The sequence below is a fragment of the Phyllostomus hastatus genome, unplaced genomic scaffold (assembly GCF_019186645.2).
Source record: "Phyllostomus hastatus isolate PE091 unplaced genomic scaffold, TTU_PhHast_1.1 phas_contig_58, whole genome shotgun sequence".
Lineage (NCBI taxonomy): Eukaryota > Metazoa > Chordata > Mammalia > Chiroptera > Phyllostomidae > Phyllostomus > Phyllostomus hastatus.
In genome coordinates, this window is record NW_025333916.1 from 3,779,044 (window position 1) to 3,794,699 (window position 15,656).

General features: G+C 36.5%; 1 protein-coding gene across 1 annotated transcript in view; it reads right to left on the reverse strand.

The window, feature by feature from the left end:
* LOC123824824 (leucyl and cystinyl aminopeptidase) overlaps positions 1-15,656 on the reverse strand; it is a 96,369-nt gene that overhangs the window by 53,905 nt on the left and 26,808 nt on the right. The window lies entirely within an intron of this gene.

The following is a 15,656-nucleotide window of genomic DNA, read 5'->3' on the forward strand; positions in this document are numbered from 1 at the left end:
ACTACAAAAAACCACACTCTCCAACTTGCTAAGAGTCGCTGAGAATGAAAGACTCAAAAAGTAGATGGGCCAATAATCACACATAGATCAGTAACTCCTAGAATCAGATCATTCGATGTTCTTTATTTAAAGAATCATATATTTTTAGATTTAATGTAGCTCAAAAGTTTGATAATTGAAATCCCCACTTACTTTTCCCTACAAGGTACTTCATACATGTCATTTCTAACTCTCACAACAATTCCACAAAGTGGCAAGTATTATAACTATTTCGGATGAGAGAAAAATAAACAGAAAGAGGGGCTAATTTATCTTCATAAAGTCACAATTATTTAGTCACAAAACTGAGACTGGAGCTCAGTTCTAAAAATCTGTTATCAAATTTCAGATTCTTTCCATTATTATGTTGCATCCCCCTACTCAACTAATTCAATACAGGATGAGGGCTTGTATCTAAATTATTCATTTCTTTTGCACTTGGCAATGAAATTGCTAAGGGTATTATTTCTCCATCAGCAGAGCAAAACTGACATAAAATGCCACTTCTGTTATGCCACAGCAATAACAGAAATGCTTGTTATTCAACAAACACTAAGTAACTGAATAGTGGTAACTCAATCCATGAAACAAAGTATCAATAAATATTAAGATAAAATTTATAGTCTTGCTAATCAAAATGTGGTATGTGGACCAGAGCATCTGTAACACATTGCAGCTTCTTGGAAGAGTGGATTCTCAAGTCCCTTCCCTGCACTTGAATTTTAACAAATCCTCAGGTGATTTATGTTTCCCTAAATTTGAGAAGCACTGCTTTCAGCCTTCTCCAGCTACACACCAGACACTCCATTCCTGCACTCACTCCTGCCATCCAAACTGCTTTCTATTCTGAGAACAAGCCAGGCTGCTATTTCACATTATCCCCCACATGCCTTCTTTCCTCTCTGTTCCCTTCGCCTGCAATGTCATCATTTCTCCCTTCCATCCCAGTCTACCTGGCAAGCATCTGTTATTCTGTGACTCAGCTTAACTTGCTACAATTCAAATTAAGAAAAGGTATTTATTTTTTTTCTTTTACTAACTTTCAAAAATACATTTTCTTCACTTTATCTCAACCTTTTTTGATTTGGGGAGCACAAAGACCCCAATTAGGTTGTGGTTTCCTACCTACTCTCCATCCTGAATTTCATTAAAGGTATGCTAGTTTCAAGTTTTCTTTGAATAAAACTTTTAATCACTTTCTAGGTGTGGGTTTAGCAAGTTGCCATCTCTCCATCTGCTGTGAATGATCTGGAAATGGAAGAAGGTTGCTAGTTATGACAACCTGCCTTGGGAATTTAGTCTCCTAAACCTCTTAGAGTGCCCCAACCTCTTGTGACAAAGTTTTTTTTTGTTTTGATTTGTTTTTTCAGTTGTGTTCAGGGGTCATTTACTTAATTAATTGAGAAAATATTACTGTAATTGAACTTAAAAAAATAAACTTTTAATGAATACTTAGTGGTTAGAAATTTTCTGTGTGTGGTAGTTGTTGAGTATCTGGCAATGCTGTCAATTAGTTGTTTAATTTGCTTTTTCATATAAAAATGTCTAAAAGACCTTCTATGACTTTTTAAAAATCTCATATGGGAAAATTATGTTCTCTTAGGCATTGGCCCATGTGTTTTTTTCTGCGTCAGACCTGATACAGGCAATAATGGGGTCTGAGCAGTATAGTTTTATCTAATAATTTTCTAAACTAACTCTAGGCATGATTCATTTCAGCTTAATATTTATTTAGAGCATTCCCATCCCTGAATTCATCCATCCCTCTAGAAATTCATTTTTGTGTTTTTAGGTTCCTAAGCTACTCCCTGTTGAAAGCCAAGGGGTAAAATACAGTCTGACCATTTTAGCATCTCTTGTCTGCAATTCATTAACTTCAAATCTTTGACAAGGGCTTAGCCAGATACCTACCAAAATCCAGATAACTTTTATTATTTATCACCCAGTCAGATTAATATGTATACAGAATTTTAATCTTTCAGAAATGAAGCACATCAACCCATCTGCTCTATTTTACTGCCCGTTAGATACAAATGTGTGTATGTGTATTCCATCACATCAAGTTAAATATATCAAACCAGGGAAAATCACTTTTATTACAGGCAGCCCATGAAGACTGCATTTCAAGTCTATTTAAGAAAATGTCACTTCAGATTCTTAAATCAGTGTACTTCGGTTTTAGCACTAAGTTGTAATGTGACACATGACTACCCCTTGCTCACATAGGATTTATTCATATTGAAAGAAGGGATCCTAAAGGAACAGGAAATTTTCTAAAACCCCTTAAATCCACATATACAAACTAAATATAAGCCAAAAGCAAAGAAGGTCCTAGTTAAAATATTTAAGTTTTAACTAACAGACCCATGTGGTTAAAATCTGAGAAAAACTGCAGACATTTCTTTTCATCAGACACCATGAACTGGTGCCCCTCAGTGCTGTCTATGGACCAGTGCCGATCCACAAACCATTTGCTACCTGCGGCAAGATACACATATAAAACTAGTGTTTGAAAACTACTATAGCAACTTCACAGTATTTTATGTCTATTGAATTTAAAATGGCACTTATATTTTATATGTCTTTTTTTATTTCAGTTTGCCAATAATTCATTTTTATATTCCTACAACACTTCTGCAATGTATTAAAAATTAAAAAACAAAAACAATAAACCTTAATTCTTCATCTCAGACAATATGAGAAGCAGTGGGTTGGAATGTCACAATAATGGCCATCCGGGTTGACATAAAGTTCTCAACTGTCACAGTAGCAGTAGAAGTAGAAAGGAGGGAATGATTACAAGTCATGTTAAAGAAGAAAAATGTATAGGAACCATGTGATGCCAGCTTGGGCTGGATGAGCCTGTAGGGTGGAGAGACAGGGGAAGTATAGAGGAAAGGCTACGTGAATTCTCTCAACAGTTCTGGCTTGGATAACTAAAAGAAGGAATGCCATTCAGTAAGATAGAGAATATAGGTTTTCATGTTATTGCTCTTGTTTTACTTTGGGAGGGGATAGTAAGAATGGAGTTATGAGATGGCATTTGGTGTGGGACATGACATATTTAATATCTGTCAGTTAGCCAGGTGAAAATATTTGATTAATAGCATATTATAAAATCAAAGGCCTAACTTTAGACAGAGGCTAAAATTGTGGCTCTTCCACTGGCCACTTGATCTCAAACAGGTTACCAAACATGCCTTAGTTAGTTTCAATTTCCTCACCTATAAATGTGGAAAACATTACTATTTTGTAGGACTGTTAAAAGGATTATATTATGTTGGTCTGAACTCAAAAGAGGGATATGGGTGAAAGATTCAGATTTTGGAATTTTCATGTAATTTTAATTATGTGATAATTAAAATTATGCAGATGAGTGTGACAATATGGGACATAAGAGTCAGAGAGCATCAGCATTAAAGAGGTGCACAGAGGAAGAGGGGCAGCAAAGAAGAATAAATAAAAGGTACTAGAAGTAGAAAAATCAGGGACAGAGGAAACCCTGAAAGCAAAAGAAGGTTTTCAAGAAGGAGGATGTGGTCAGCATTTAATGTCTTAGAATTTCCAACTGGTGTGCCACAAGAATTTTTAAAACATGCAATACCTGACAAAGTCAGGGGCACTGACCTCTTTTCCCTTAGATTGTCAAATGAAAAAATGACAACAGCCAACAAAACAACAATCATCCACTGTGAATGAATAAAAATTATGCCTATTTTTTCCTATCAGACCAACAAAAAAATGCATGTTTTGGTGTGCTACAGAATGTTAGTAATTAGTTTATGTGTGCCATGAGAGGAAAAATGTTGAAAATCACTGTCTTAGGAAGGCCAAGTAAATGAAGTCTAAAGAGGCCACTGGATTTGACAACTAGGGAGCCAGTGACTTTTATGAGGTGTGTTCAATGGAGTAATAAGAACAGAAGCCTGACTTCAGTGGTCCAAAGAAAGAATGGAAAGAAGGGAAGGCAAGGGCTATAGACTCTTCTTTCAAGGTACATAGTTTTGTGTCAAGAGAAAAGCATAGGGTCAAACTGAAAGAAAACATGGCACAGCGAAGAGTTAAATCCACTTTTTTTTGTCTGTGTTTAAGATGAGAACAACTTAAGTGTGTATTTATGTGAGGAAGGAAGACAACAACAAAACATGGAGGTGGAGAAGTAGACCAGAGGAAATGCTGTATCTCAGAGGGACAGGGAGACATCACTAGAACTCCAACAGAGAGACGAACCTTTATGGGATCTAAGCACGCTCTTCCTCCAAGCCTCCAAGAACAGGAGGCGAAGATAGAGAGGCATGTATTCAAATGGAAAGCTGAGGGTGTAAACAGCAGATGGCCTCCATGTTCTCTGTGACAGAGGAAGCAACCCATCTGCCCAGAGCCAAAGGCAGTTTTAGGGAAGGCATAGGTGACTTGAAGAGAAAAATAAGAACAGACGCTACAGGAGAGAACCAGGGAAGGGTGGACAAAGGACAAAGATTGGCTGAGAAGTTTGGTAATAAGCCCAGTGGAATATGTCATATCACCAGTCTCCATAAATGTTTTTAGCAGTTTTTACCAGCCCAGGACTAAAAGAAGAGAAAGAATGTTATAAATATTTTATCACAATTAAATAAATAAATGAAACAAATTTTTTAAAGTAGAGAAAGAAAATGGTGGATCCAGGGTTAAATATAGGGAGGATGTGATGAAAACCTAAGGGGAAAATGCATAGAGGGTGCTGCAAGAGAGTAAGTGATTCACAAAAGACTTCAATTTTAATAATATGACAAAAAGTTAAGCTTTGGTAAACATGGTAAACAACTCAAATTAAAAGGAAGAAACTTCCCACAGACTTTAATCCCTTCAGACTACCATCACACTTTTCTGAGAAAATGAAATGGGGTATATTTCCAGGTCAACAAACCAAACATTTTTAAAGAATAAGCTTAATCAAAATAAGGCTTCTTGGGCAGATACAAGATTCACTGTATTCAATTAGGTAATATAGAAACCAAATTAGGCTCTAAAAATAAAAGATTATTCTTCTGAGGCCTCTATGACACATTTAAATAGAGCTAAAAACTCCAAGTCTAAAACAGTATTTAAATCTTCTAGATTATTTCCAAATAGAAACTTCATTAAATTTCTGAAATGATGGCCAATTATCAAATAAAATGATCCTCTTCCACAAAAAAGAGATTTTATTTTAAAGATGTTTCAGCTTAAAAAGGACTAGAATTTAGAACAAAACGAGTGACATTTTGAACAGCTCTAATCTGACAAATAATTCTCTACCCATCCCCAATCCCAATGCTCATGTAAAGTCACCATAATCTGAAAGGCAGTCATTAGAGAGTACAAGTTTTGAAGATGTTCTAAGCAGCCCCTTTTCCTGGCATATCATATTTCCTTAAATCTCAACGTATAAGCAGTGTCATAAAACACAAACACAGGAAGTCTTGCAGGCATTCCTGCTTTCACCCCTAAAGTATAGTACTTTTTCACAAACCACATTTATTTTCCAGTTGATAGGCTCAATTTAATATCCATGATATAATCCAGGATGCAAGATCCAAGTATGGTCTTTCTGTCTTTTGTTCCCCTCTCCTCCCATGTGAAGAGAAAAAGAGTAAAGTAAATGGATGACTGGGGATCAGAGGCAGGAAGATCCAAGAGAAATGACTCAGTTCATGAGCACCACGAGCTCACTATACCTTCTTTAGTTATGAGAGACTAAGATCGAATTTTCCCTTTTATGAAACCACTGTAATTCACTTCAATACATATAAAAATGCTGTGGGAGACTTGCACTTCCAATATGACAGAGTAACAGGTTCCAAACTTTTCATCCTCTTATAAACAACTATTAAAATAATGCACTATTTTGAGGTTCTGGATAACACACAAGACAAGAATGTCAGCTCTGAGAGGAAAAAAAAGGTGAGTTCACATTTCCTCAAGGTTCTCTGTCTAAGGACAATTTCCTAATTGTACTACAGTGAACTGGACTGCAACTGAGCAGGGCTGGTAGGCAGACAGGGCACCAGAGTGGAGGGAACGGTGCAGAGGGGGGCCATAAAAGTTTGTACAAGGGCTTCTTGAGAGTCCTTAACCAATGCTGGACTACATGAGATACAAAGGTGGCTGTAATAAGGTTTGTATAGAATAGAAAAACTAGAAGTCAAGCAGCTTAAGGATATATTGGCAGTCTAACCCAGTCTGAACAAAGACAACTCATTAGCACTCTGGGCATCTATGTGAAACAATAGAAAGATTGCACTTTAGGAACAAAAGAACACCCAAGAATAAGGATTACTCTAGACCCACACTGACAAAGTCTAAAACCAAGCTCTAATAAAACTCATACAGGTTACAGAATTTGAAGGATGAGACTTGCTATGTTAAAAGGGCCTAAGAAGAAAACCTTGTGTCATCCACAGATCTGCCCTAGCAAAATATAAAACCAAGCTTACACAAGGTGATCAGCCAGGAACTAAACTGCCTACTAAAACAACAGTGAACACTCTACAAAGAAATTTTTTCTTAAATTGAGCATCTCAAAAATGGATCTTCAACACTGTCCAGTACATAATAAAAATGAATACATTCAACAAAACACGAAAATGTGACATACAGGGAAAAACTAAGTCATTAGAAACAGGATTTAAGTTGACCTAGATATTGCATTTAGTAAAACTTTAGGGCAGCTATTATATATATGTCTCAAAGAATAAAGGAAAATGTGTTTACACAACAATAACAACAACTACAGAGAATATGTGAACAGATGGGAATCTCAGATAAGAAACTAAAATGACAAAAAAACAAAGGGAAGCAAAAAATTGAAATTTCTAGGACTGAAAGTTTCAATACATAAAATTTTTTTAAAAATCACTGAATAGACTTAGTAGATTGGAAATACCAGAAGACTCTAAGAACTTGACAGATCACTAGCAAATACCAATTTTAGAAACAAAAAGGAAAAAGGGGGATTGAGATAGCAGAGGAGTGAAACCCTTATGCCATGGAGAAAACTTTTTGTTTCAGAAAAAGTTCCCTCTTATCCTTCCTACCTCTTTATTTAAACTTTAGAATGTTTTATCTACTCTTTTCTTAACTGCAGTTCATCATATTAAAAATGAGTGAAAATTTTCAAGCTCAGTTTACTAGAAACCACTTTTAAAGGGGAATAAGTTTTTAAAACTTAAATAATATCTTTTGTATCACCTAAGTCTTAGACAGTTTATTCTGCCTACTTTAAAATGAGGTGTGTACTTATAACTAAAGTCTTCTTTGGATGACTAAGAGGCATGCTAAGTTGTATTTAACATAAGAATTCCTTATAGAGGCATAAACCTGAAATGTTATATTCAAAGAAAGAAATATGGAATAATTCAACAGAAGGAGGCATGAACTTTGAAGCATGGAAATTATGTGGCTAAAAACCTAAATATGAGAATTAATGAGTCATCTACTGATAATATAAAACCAGTGTTTTGACTTTATGTAGGAGCAGGGTAAAAGATGAGGACTTGGGAAAAGAAAAACAAATTAGTATAAGCTCTTGAAGTGATAGCTGAAAAGTAAAGTTTGCAGAAGTGACTGAGACATAGAAATGTTTTTCTATCTTGTTAAGTCTACATTTCTCAGACTTTCTAAACCATTTCTCCCTATGAATATTGGAAAATTTTCCTGATTTAAGTTCTGAAAACACCATCTGTTTATACTGCTAGCTTCCTAAGTATGATACAGTGTTAGGCATCCCACAACCTCATTTATGAGAAATCAATACAACACAAGTCAATACAACTAACAAATGTCTATACTAAGGAGCCTCATGTGTAAAAGTGTTAGGCATTTGCAGATTGGAAAAGAAATTATTATGACCTCTGAGAATATGCTAGACTAGGTACCCTGGCTGACCTTCTTGCTAAAAATAAAAATGTAGAATACATAATATTTTAAATTGCTTTAATGTACTGATGTTCTTGAAAGTAACTAAGGAATATTCATGGATCAAAAATGAAGTGAATGCAGGAACCCTGAGGGGTAAGCAGAGGCTGAAATCAACATTCACCTTGAGGGCACCTGAAGCTTCAGTTTTTATGCCTTTGAGAGCAGCTAGAGGTGGAGAGGGGGCAGATGACAAAGCCCAACCTGCTCAAGATGGGGAATATAATAGAAAGCAAAATTCAGGTCTGTATAGTCTGTATAAAAGGCTCATCTGAAAATGAAAGATACAGAAATTTAAAAAAAAACAGGGTACAAAAAGATTTATCAAGCAGAAAACAATCAAGAAAAACAAATGACATGGCAATATAAATATTTAGGGAAACTAATTTACTATGGAAAGTATTACTAGACATAAGAGATTAACATTTGTTACAAACAAGTACAGGATATAAAGGTAAGAGGAAAGTAAATTAATACCCCCTTTCAGAAAAATAATCTGGTACCATCTATTAAAATATTAGGATATAAAATGTACATTTGCTTCCACCCCACAAACCCAGTCTTTCATAATCCTTTTCACCCTTCCTCCTTAAGACTTGAAGACATGAGTTTATTGAAATTAAGATTTCAGGAAGCATGGGGATCCAAAATAGCAGAGGAATAGGTGGAAGCTTCACTAACCTCCTCCCAAAGAATCTGAAATTGTAGAGCTTAAAACTAAATTGTAGAGAGATCGTCTTGAATAACCAACTGAACACTAGCTGGAGAGAAGACTTATAACCAAGAACAGACAGAAAAACAGCTTCACCACAATGAGACTGGTAGGGAGTGTGGAGGAGTTTTGAGAGGGCTGGCTGGGCCCCCACGGATGGCAGCTGAGGTCCTGGAGGAACATTTCAGTGACGGCGGAATGGGGGGGTTCTGCTAGGAAATAAGGGGTCTAAGACCCAAGCTGGGCTCCCTAGCATACAGCACCAGAGCCAGGAAAGAGCCCAGATAATGTCTAGCTGTGAAAAGCAGCAGGGTTTCTCTCTGCCAGGGACAGACAGCTGGAGACACAGAGAGTCCTTTAAAAGGCCAACACATAAAATTTCATTTCCAGCCACTTATCTTGAGCAATAGCAAAGGGGGCGGCAGAGTGGACTAGAGACACTTGAGGAGACAGTGGGGTTGGTGGCTTTGGGAGAGAATTCAGAGAGCAGCTGCCAGGATCCTGGTGCTGAATTTCACCTTCTTGCTCAGGAAGACCTTTTGCTCAGGCAGACCACTCCCCTCCAATTTGCATCAGCCTAAGGAGAAGCAATAGCCCCGCCCACAGGAATTATTCTGCCCCAGCCTGTGATGCTCAGGCCTGACTGCTGAATACAGAGTGACTAGATTAACAACTGAATCTGCCAGCCATAGATTTTGGATCCCAGGTAGTCTGGAACAGGCTGCCTAAGGCCAGACTGGGACACCATCTGACATCACTAGAGGAAGATCAAGAAAGAAAAAACAGTGGTAAATACTGGATGTTACCAAGATGAAATCCAGCGTGTTCTTCATACTTCATTTGAGGTATTTTCTTTCCTGCATAGCTTTTTAACTTTCATTTCTTGTCTTTCAAGTTTGTGCCTATTATAATGGGCACTAGCTTTTATATTATATTTTATTTCAAATCTCATATTTTGCCCCTCCCTTCACTTTTCTCATTTAACCTTCTTTCCTCTTCTTTTGTTTTAAATTTTGTTTTCTCTCTTGCTATGATGAGATAATTGTTTCCATTCTTCACTCTTTCTATTTCTCCTACCTCCAGTACTCAAATCCATTTTTCTTGTCATTGGTCATCTCACATTTTTTTCCCAAATTTAAAGTACTCTAACTCTCTCTCCTCCTTTGTCAACCTTTGATCCTTGGTTGTGGATAGGATGGTTGTTGTTGCATTTCCTCAATTTTATCTCTAGGTCTTCACTATTTTGGTATTTTGAATCTCAAATGTTACCATTCCCATCTCCTACTCCATTTTGCCTTCTCCTTGCCCTTCCTTCTGTCTCAAATTTTACTTTTTCCCTGCGTTAGCCTGGTTTTCAATCCTCACTCTTAGTATTCCTTCTGCCCCTGTCATCTCAAAATCACTTCTCTTTCCTCTATACAAATCTTAAGCTTTTCTCTCTTTCTTTTTCCCTTGAGTCCCATCCCAACTATATTAATTTTTGCTCATTTGTTATTGATGGTGCTGTGGTGGATCTTTCTTTAATTTGGTTCTTATTCTATCTATCTACCTATTTATTTATTTTCCTTTCTTTCTCTTTCACTATATGTTTTTAAATTTCTATACACTTCCTTTCTGTTGCTCCATTCCACCTTCTTTCCTCCCTTTTTTATTTATGATGTAAAATTTACTTTCTTTGCCCTGTCCCAATTCCCTACTCTTACTATTGCTTCTCCCTCTACCCTCTCAAAATCACTTTTCTTTTAGTCACCTCATATTCATTTTTCCTTTCTTATAATAGTCTTAATTTCTTCACACCTTTATTAATAGTGCTCACCTGCTATTCATGTTATGATTATGGGTGAGGATTTTTTTTGAAGGAGTGAATTTGTTTCCTGGGCTGTGTGGTCATGTTCTGTCAGTACCTGCACAGCAGCATACAAGATGTGGTGGGCGGAGTGACAGTCAGCACGCAGGAGGGAAGGACCCACCAAAGAATGGCCCAGCAAAAATCAAATCCCAATTACACACAGAGAGCCAACATAAAGGGTATAAGGGCTATCTCAAGAGCATCAAGTTAAGGAGATCAAGGAAATTGCACCACTGAATTGCACAAGTCTCCTACCACAGAAGATCACCTCATGAAGACAGGCAGTAAAAGCAGATCAATCTAAGAAGAGAAATAAACAAGAAGAGTCACAAAAAATGAGGAGACAATGAAACATCCCCAATCAAAAGGAAATGAGGAATCACAAGAAAGAGTGCTAAATGAAATAGAGGAAAGTAAACTATCAGAAATTGAGTTCAAAATAATGGCTATAAGGAAGCTCAATGAGCTAAGTGAGAACTACAAAGAACTATAGGGAAGCTACAAGGAACTTACTGTGAACTACATCAGCATGAAAAAGGACATAGAAACTGACAATACAAGCCAGGAGGAAATGAAGAAAACAATTTCTGAAATGAAGAGCACAGTAGAAAGAATTAAAAGCAGGCTAGATGAGGCAGAGGATTAAATCAGCAAGCTGGAACACAAGGAGGAAAAAAATTTCCAAAAAGAGCCACAAAAATGAAAAGGACTCAAAAAAAAATGAAAGGGCTTAAGAGGACTGCTGGACAATATGAAATATAATAATATTTGTATCATAGGAATACCAGAAGGAGAAGAATACCTGACAAGGCTATCAGCTGATTACTCAACAGAAACACTATAAACCAGAAAAGAATGGCAAGAAATATTCCAAGTAATGAAAAGCAAAAGCCTTCAGCCAATACTACTCTACCCAGAAAGGCTCTCATTTAAAATAGAAGATGAAATAAGGAGCTTCCCAGACAAAAAAAAAAAAAAAGGGCTGAAAGAATACATCTCCACTAAACCAGCATTGCAACAGATGCTAAAGGGACTACTTTAAGAAAATAAAGAAAAAGAGGAAGAGATTGAGACGAAGAGAGAGAGAAAAAAAAAGAGGCACAAAGGGAAAAAACAGCAATGAATAAGTACCTATCAATAAAACCTTAAATGTAAATGGAATAAATGCTCCAATCAAAAGACATAGGGTAGCTGAATGGATAAGAAAACATGACCTGCATATATGCTGTCTCCAAGAGACCTACCTCAGAAAAAAAAGATCTACATAGACTGAAAGTGAAGGGATGGAAAAAAATATTCCAAGCAAACAGACTTGAATAAAAGTTTGGATAGCAATGCTTATATCAGATGAAATAGATTTCAAAACAAAGGCAATAATAAAATACAAAGAAAGACACTATATAATACTTAAGGGAACAATCCATCAAAAAGATATAACCTTTAAAAACATATGCACCCAACATAGGAGCACCCAAATATATAAGGAAAATCTTGGAGGACTTCAAGAAAGGTATCAGTAGCAACACAATCATTGTAGGGGATTTTAACACCCTTTTGTCAACAGTGGATAGACTTTGAAGCAAAGCATCTAAAAGGAAATGGTGGCATTGAACAATGCTCTAGATCAAATGGATTTAATCCCTATATACAGAAACTTTTATCTCAAAAAAAGCAAAATATACATTCTTTTCAAATGCACGTGGGACATTTTCAAAGATAAACCACGTAGTATGTCACAGAACAATCCTCAACTAATTCAAGAAAATTGAAATCATACCAAGCATCTTCTCAGATCACAATGACTTGAAACTAGAAACCAATTGCAAGGAAAAAACCCAAAAACATTCAAATTCATGGAGACTGAACAACATGCTATTAAATAATGAATAGGTTAACAATGAGATCAAAGGAGAAATCAGAATGTTTCTGGAAACAAATGAAAATGAACACACAACAGCCTAAAACCTATGAGACACAGAGAAAGTAGTCCTGAGAGAGAAGTTCATAACAGTACAGGCCTACCTAAAAAAGACAGAAAATTCTCAAATAAGCAACCTAACCCTACATGTATAAGAACTAGAGGAAGAACAACATGCAAAGCCCAAAGGGAGCAGAAGGAAGGAAATGATCAAAATCAGAGCAGAATTAAACAACATGGAGACTAAAAGAACAATTCGAACAATCAATAAATCTAGCAGCTGGTTCTTTGAGATGATAAATGTAATCAACAAGCCTTTAACCAGACCCATCAAGAAAAAAAAGAGGTCCCAAATAAATAAACCAGAAATGAAAGAGGAGACTACAACTGATACCACAGACATACATAAGATGGTAAGAAATTACTACAACACACTATATGCCAAGAAATTGGACAACCTGGGGAAAATGGACAAGTTTCTAGAAACATATAATCTTCCAAAACTGAATGAAGAAGATGCAGAGAGCCTGAACAGGCTGATAACATCTGCTGAAATTGAAGCAGTAAATAAAAATACTTCTGGCACACAAAAGGCCTGGATGGAATGGCTTCCCAGATGAATTTTACCAAACATTTAGGGAAGAGCTAACTCCTATCCTTGTCAAACTATGCCAAAAAATACAAGAAGAGGGAAGACTCCCAAAACTGTTTTAGGAGGCCAGGATTATCCTAATTTCAAAACCAGGTAAAGACACAACAAAGAAAGAAAACTCTAGGCCAATATCGCTGATCAACATAGATGGTAAAATCCTCAACAAAATATTGGGAAACCAGATCCAGCAACACACTGAAAAGATCAAACACCATGATGAGGTGGGATTCATCCGAGGGATCCAAGGATGGTATAACATTTGCAAATCAATAAACATAATGCAACATAAATAAAGTGAAATATAAATATCACATGATCATATCAATAGATGCTGAAAAAGCATTTAATAAAGTATAGCACCCATTTATGATAAAAACACTCAGCAAAGTCAGAATAGAGGGAGCACATCTCAACATGGTAATGGCCATATACAAGAAATCTAAAGCCAACATCATACTCAATGGAAAAAACTAAAAGCTTTATCCCAAAGGTCAGGAGCAAGACAAGGTTGTCTGCTTTCACCACTTTCATTCAACATAGTGATGGAAATTCTAGCCACAGATGAGACAAGAAAAAGATAAAAGGTATCCAAATTGGAAAGGAGGAAGCCAAACTGTAATTGTTTGCAGATGACATGATAGTGTACACAGAAAACTCTATAGGTTCCACCAAAAAACTACTCAACCTAATAAGTGAATTTGGGGAAATAGTAAGATACAAAGTCTATATTCAGAAATCAAAGGCATTTTTGTATACCAGCAATGAAATATCAGAAAGAGAAACTAGGGAAAAAATCGATTTACTATAGCAACAAGACAAAGTACCTAGGAATAAAGTTAACCAAGGAAGTAAAAGACCTGTACGCAGAAAACGATAGAACACTAAAGAAATTAAGAAAGACACAAATATGTAGAAGCATATACCCTGCTTATGGATTAGAAAAATTAACATCATTAAAGTATCCACAGTACCCAAAGCAATTTATAGATTCAATGCAATCCCTATTAATATACCAATGAAATATTTCACAAATTTAGAACAAGTATTTCAAAAATTTATTTGGAACTAAAAATGATCCCAAATAGCCTCAGCAGTTTTGAAAAACAACAAAGTAGGAGGGATCACCATACCTGATATCAAACTATACTGCAAGGCCACTGTAATCAAAAGTCTGGTACTGGCATTAGAACAGACATATAGATCAATGGAACAGAATAGAGAGTCAAGAAATAAACCCATGTCTCTATGGTTAATTAATATTTCACAAGGCAGGCAGGAGGATAGAATGGGGTAAAAATAGCCTCTTCAACAAATGGTTTTGGGAGATCTGGAATGGTATGTGTAAAAAAAAAATGAAATTAGACCCTGAACTCACACCATATACCAGAATAAACTCAAAATGGATAAAAGACTTAAACATAAGCTGTGACACCATAAAAGTCCTAGAGGAAAATGAAGGCAGTAAAATTCAGATATCCCACACAGCAATATTTTTACTGATACATCCTCTAGGGCAAGGGAAATAAAGAAAAGAATAAACAAATGGGACAATATCAAATTTAAAAGCTCCTGCACAACTACAGAAAACATCATCAAAATGAAAAGGGAATCAACCCTATGAGAAAACATATTTGCCAATGATACCTTGGACAAGGGTTTGATCTCCAAAATATATAAAGAACTCAAATGACTCAACACCAGGAAGACAAAAATCCAATTAAAAAATGGGCTAAGAATCTGAACAGACACTTTTCCAAGGAGGACATACAGAGGGACCACAGACATATGAAAGGATGTTCAACATCATTAGCCATTAGAAATGCAAATTAAAACCACATTGAGATACCACCTCATGCTGGTCAGAATGGCCATCATTAACTAATCAACAAAGAACAAGCACTGGCCATGATGGAGGATGCAGAGAAAAGGGAACCCTAGTGCACTGTTAGTTGGAATGCGGACTGGTGCAGCCTTTGTGGGAAACAGCATGGAAATTCCTCAAAAAACTATAAACAAAACTGCCACTGACCCAGCGATTCCATTGCTGGAAATATACCATAAGAATCCTAAAACACCAATTTATAAGAACCTATGTATCCCTATGTTCACAGCAGCATTATTTACAATAGCCACGTGCTGGAAGCAGCCTAAGTGCCCATTAGTAAAGGAGTGGATCAAAAAACAATGGCACCTTTACACAATGGAATACCACACAGCAGAAAAAAAGAAGGAGCTCCTACTTATTGCAACAGCATGGATGGAACTGGAGAGCATTAAGCTAAATGAAATAAGCCAGGTGGCAAAAGACAAATACCATACAATCTCACCTATAACAGGAACCTAATGAACAAAACAAACAAGCAAGAAATACAACCAGAGGCATGGGAACAAGGAACAGACTGACAGTTACCAGAGAGGAAGGGGCAGTGGACAAGAGGGGAAAGAAGGGGAAGGGTTTAGTTAAAGAACAAGTATAAATGACCCATGGACATGGACAACTGGGTGGGGATTGACTGTTGGAGCTTGGGGATGGGGCCAGAGGTGGTAGGGG